Raw genomic sequence first — 6,086 nt, 5'->3', positions numbered from 1 at the left:
CTTTTATTTATATATATATATATATATATATATATATATGAGGTTCGAGAGAGAGAGAGAGAGAGAGAGTCTCACTTACACCGAAATAGGCCCGGTTAAATGTGGATTAGATGGGACATTTCAGGAGGCGATTATTGTAAGCCCTTTGTTTAATACGGTGTTGTGAAAATATTCAAAAACGATGTGCTACATTTTTACAATGTAAAAGTCGATGTGGGAAAACATGGGTAGGCTAAATGCAGACAATGTATTTTGTTGTTGTTTGTTTTTTAAAAGAGAAGAGAAACTGCACATTCACACGAGGCAGCGAGAACCAAAAACCTTACACTTTAAAAGTTAGTGGTTCGAGAAAGGCATGCATAAAAAATCCAAGACGAGTATTTCAACCAAGAAATGGAAAATGAAGTAGCCTAATATATTGTTTCACACGCGTGCAAAGCAGCTACATTTTGTGTGTGTGTGTGATTGGCTATATGTAATATTAAAATGGCAATATTATTTTACCGACAGATATAAGTAAAGTAAAGAAAAATGTAAGCTGATTAATTTCAAATAATGGTCATGATTTAAAGAGGACTTTGTGTTTTATGGGAACACGCCCCACTTCTTGCGACGCTTTGTACCGCCCAAACTGTTCACGGACGATTTAAACGTGTTTCGGGAACGCGACCCATTGTTACCATCACCTAAAGACCGTGAATTACCAGCACTAAAATGCCTGCCAAACTTAACGGTATGTATTATTTCTTCATACATGTGTTAGACACTGTAGACTACATCTTCTGCCTCGGTCTGAGAGGAAATATATGGCAAGAATTGTGTTCTTTTCGTGCTAAACGGGGTTTTTCTGTTTGCAGTTGAGGCTCGAAACGGCGAAGAAAACACAACTCCTGGTAAGTTATTCACACATTTTCTCATTGCTTTTGGAAAGTAGGCTTAACCCTCTTACTGTACGCCTTAAGATCCCCTTAAGATGAAAAATATAGGCGTACATTAAAAAAAGATAAAAGTAAAATGTAATTTATAAGATTTCAAAAAGTATGAAATTTAAATATTTCTGTTTATTGTGTTTATGCACACAGTTTAACAGATTATTGTGCTGATACATAAATCTAGAGACTTGTGTAGGTCTATATAGCCTGCAGTGTTAAATAATGTATAGCCTTTCCATCCTGTGAAGGGGCAGCCCTAACAGAAGCCACCAAAGTTTAGTTGAATTAAATGCCAGAGACACATTGTGTAACCAAAATAGCAATATTAACCAGAACTTTATGCACATTGCAGCACTTTTTCACAGATAAGGGGGATGAAATATGCACTCTTACAACCATCTACCTTAAATGTGACCCTGGACCACAAAACCAGTCATAAGTGTAAATCTGGAAGCTGAATAAATAAGCTTTCCATTGATGTATGGCTTGTTAGGATCGGACAATATTTGGCTGAGATACAACTATTTGAAAATCTGGAATCTGAGGGTACAAAAAAAATCTAAATATTGAGAAAATCGCCTTTAAAGTTGTTCACATGAAGTTCTTAGCAATGCATATTACTAATCAAAAATGAAGTTTTAATATACTTACGGTAGGAAATTTACACAATATCTTCATGGAACATGATCTTTACTTAATATACTGATGATTTTTGGCATAAAAGAAAAATGGATAATTTTGACCCATAAAATGTATTTTTGGCTATTGCTACAAATATACCCCAGCGACTTAAGACTGGTTTTGTGCTCCATGGGTCACATATTACAGTGTAAACAATGCCATAGTCGCTTGGCCCAAAGCGATCTCTGACTGACCAGCTCCCCTTTCAACTGATCTGTTCAAATGTTCTCATTACATGTTCCAATGATCTTATTGTGACACAATGGTTATATGGAAAGGATATATGTAAACTGAAATGAAAGCTTGAGATCTGGGGTTTTAAGAATGACTAGAACTTGGGTTTTTGTACTAAGAATTTAAAAAAAATGTACACTTTTCTTCTGAAAATAGTGCCAAAGCAAGTAAAAACTGTAAGAGTCTTCAGTATTCCAGGCCTAAAACCACATGGCTCTAAAACACAGATGAGCAATAGTCAAACGGGGGTGCTCTCTGACACCAGACACACACAGCATTGTTTTACAACACGCGGGACAGATTTCTTGCTGTGCTAGAAAACGAGATGGGGGTGTCTGGTAGAATTGGTGTGATGGCTCTTTGAACTCAATGACCCTTCACAGCTGGAGATTTTATGCCCCATTCCTGGAATTAGGCTCACCTGGTGGGGGACAAAACAAAGATCGGTGAAGAAAGTCAAATGATGTTAGCCATTTTATTTCTTATTAAAGAGTTTATTTTATTAAAAACAACTCGGTTTATGTTGTTTTACTAGGGTGAATAGAAGAATGCATCTATGTGCAAATGCATGCAGTTCAGTATGTAAGAGTGAATGCATCAAATGTATCATGTATGGCTGGCTGAAGTTAAAACTTCAGAAAATTACAAAACATTGCATGGTCAGGTTGCATTTTTAATAATGATCATGATTCAAATATGAACAGTTCTTTAAGATGGGTTACAAGACGGTACTGTAGTAGCCTTAAATGTAGAACTTGTTGAAAATTAAAATGAAAAAAGTTACACCAGATTGTCTTAATAAATAAGTAATTGTGTTTCAAGTGTTTTGGTGGGACGTTCCCCCTCTGTACTTCCTCCAACATGTTAATCGCTTTGCACGTCACAGGCCTAGAACCACTCAAATTTTTGGCAGATTTAAAGGATATGTGTGCCAATTTTCAACAAGTTTTGTATTGTTAGTGTTGTCAGTATGTGCACATGAACAATGTGTACTCTTTCTTCATGTTTCCTTCACCCAGTTTATCAGATAAATGATCTGCTATCTGATGTAAAACGCATCATTTTTCATCTGACTTTAACAACTTTAATAAGGGTTTTCGTTAAAACGGTTTTCTTTTCCAAATATTAGCTTGTCATACTACCATGACCTTTACTAAAGCGCTGCCAACTTTAATATTATATATCATTTGTTTGTATATATTTTAGCCGTATAAGGAGTTTGATTGTCACGTTCAGTGCCAGTGTTTGAAATCAAATTGGAATTCAATATTGCAAGAATTGTGTTTGACCCTCATATCGAATCGGGTCCATTTTGACCCAAAAGAGAGACATTAAAACTCTGTAGTTTTAGTAAGGGAGCTAAACTTTTGCAAGTGCCCTCGAAATAGACATTGTTATTTGTTTTAGGTACTGATTGCTTTTGTAAACCTATTGATGAACCATTGCAGCATCAAATTTTTGACTCGTTTTCATCTGAAAGTGAATGTTTATGTAAGTCAAATGTTGTTTGAGAACTTTTTGGTAACACTATTTCAATAGTCCACTTTAGACATTCTACTAACAGTAAGTCACTTCACAACTACATGTCAACTAGCAGTCATTAGAGTATTAGTAGACTGTCTGCTTAATATCTTCTAATACTTTATTTTGATGAGTCCACAACATACTGACTATGAGAAACTTTGCAAGTACATGTCTACTTATTCTACTAACTCTAAACCTATAACAGTCTACTCTGAGAGTTAGTAGACATGTAGTTGCAAATTAATGAGAATTAGTTGACGTCATTACAAAGTTACTTATAGTTAGTAGAATGTTTTCACATTTATCATATTTTCATATTTATGTTGTTTTAATGCATTGTTATAAATAAATGTAGGTTTCATGAATTTTCGAGCAGCTATGAGTTAGAATTTATTATCATTTTTTATTTAATTCAATTCCATTCATTCCATTGGGGTTAATAATGGTAATTCTCAGATGATAAATTTTGGTAACACTTAAGGTGTCCTTGTTACACGTTACATGTGCTTACTCTTATAATAACAATACATTATGCTTGATTACATGCAAGTAACCCTAAGCCAAACCTTAATCCTAACCCTAACCATATAGTAAATACATGTAGTTAATTAATATTACTCAGTACTTAAATGTATCATTACACTTTAACAAAGACACATTAAAATAAAGTGTAACCGAAATTTCAAACAAGATCTCTCATTTGTTGGTGTGGTTCTTGTGTAATTTTTACATTTGAAATAATTTTTATTATTAATTCCAGTAGTAATATGGTAACATTTAAAACTTCAAGATGTTTCACATTCACTAATCAATGAGAAGTCCCTGATCAATACGCTTTAGTTGAATGAAATTAAGTTATGACTGTTTTGTAAAGCAACGACCCAAAATGTGAAAATGGTATACAGATTTTGAAGGCATTATGAGGCTTAAGCTGTTTTTAGTAGGCTAAACAAGCGGCTTTTTCTGTTTTCAGTTGACGTGGCTTGTCTTCTAACAAATGGCGAAGAGAATACAACTCAAAGTCAGCTTGTTACACCATCACCATCATCATGTGCACCTGATAAAACAGCAGCCCCGGATAACTTCATAACAGAGGTATCGTTACCTTTGAGTGCCAGTAACAGTGAATCTGAGCCCTGTGACGGAGGTGTCGCAGAGACCCAGAGTCTTGAGCCCAAGCCTGACGAATGCAACGCGCCCACCTTGAGATGTGGGGAAAAGCGGGAGAGGGAATCAGAAGACCCCTCTGATGTTTCTGTGAAACGGCACTTGAGACCATCGGAGGAGAGAAAGAAAGAATGTATGTAATAATCATCCGTAATGATTGTGTATTTAAATTATTGCATGCTGCTAATACAAATGAATCTTCCATGTCACAGTTCTTCCAGATTACGATGTGAGATGTGCCGAGCTGTGGATCAATGGTGAAATGGCTGCTTGTGAGGCTTATGAGTTATCAAAATCGAGCAGCAACACCCAACGCCAACATGCTGTTCGACAACAAGGCAATAGTAGTTCTGCCAATCGGCCTCTCACCCAGAGCGACATTTTACGTTTCATTCGAATCGAGGTGGCAGCCTGTTATCAACCCATCGCAAAGATGCTCCGTTTGAGTATGGATCGGAGCAGAGCTGATTTCGTGGAGGTGATGAGTAGACTTAATGCAATGCAAAGGGATACCAGAGAGTTGTTTAATGAAGTCCGTAATATGCGAGCGGATGGAAGACTGGCATTAGACACAATCTCTCTTATGAATGAAAGAATGAGCGTCATTCAGAGGTTTGCTGTGGACTTGCATCGAGAGTTGACTACTAAAAAATGAGGGGTCAGTTTATTATAGCATACTGATTTGCACTCAAGCCTATTTTTGCTAAACAGTTTTCCTTTTTTCGTATAATTGTATTGACGAGTGATTTTTTTTTTTTTCAATGTTGTGCATGCTTTTTTATTGTATCATTTTCCTGTGTTATCTTAGTAGTTTTTAAATAAAGAGTTTCAAAACGGCCCCTAAAAGATGTCACAGTGATTTACATGACAGCCAACCAGATACTAAGCAAGATATGATTTTCCAAATAATGCAGAACTGTTTCAATCATATGCTTTATTCCTGGATTTGTGTTGTTCTGACATTTCAAAAAACCTTAATGAAAAACTTTTTTTTTAAAAAAGCGTATACATCAAAACAATCTAGATAAAATACTGTATTCTACCTGATATTTGTGTGCAGTGAATTGTGAAACTACAGACAGGTGAAGTGAATAACATTGATTTTAGCAAATATTAGGCAGCATGTGAACAGTCAGATCTTGACTTTCATGTGCTGGAAGCAGAAAAATTGCTTAACAAACACACTTAAAATAAAGGTGCTTAAAAGGTTATTCGCAGCGATGCCATAGAAGAACCATTTTTGGTTCCATAAAGAACCATTCAGTCTTTAAAGAAGCATCTCTTTCTTACCTTTTTATAATCTGAAGAACCTTCTTTCACCACAAAGAAGCTTTTGTGAAACAGAAAGGTTCTTCATATATTAAAGGTTCTTTATGGAACCATATAGACAAAAAAGGTTCTTCTATGGCATTGTGAAGCACCTTTATTTTTTAAGAGTGCATATAAGTGACAAGGGCCATGGCTAGACAACTGGGTCTCCAAAACAAGAAGTCAGTATGTAGTTCATAAGGCAGTATTTATGATACATGTATTTCAAATATAAAATAG

Source organism: Barbus barbus (assembly GCF_936440315.1).
Source record: "Barbus barbus genome assembly, chromosome: 3".
NCBI lineage: Eukaryota > Metazoa > Chordata > Actinopteri > Cypriniformes > Cyprinidae > Barbus > Barbus barbus.
Note: the sequence above shows the minus strand (reverse complement) of the source record.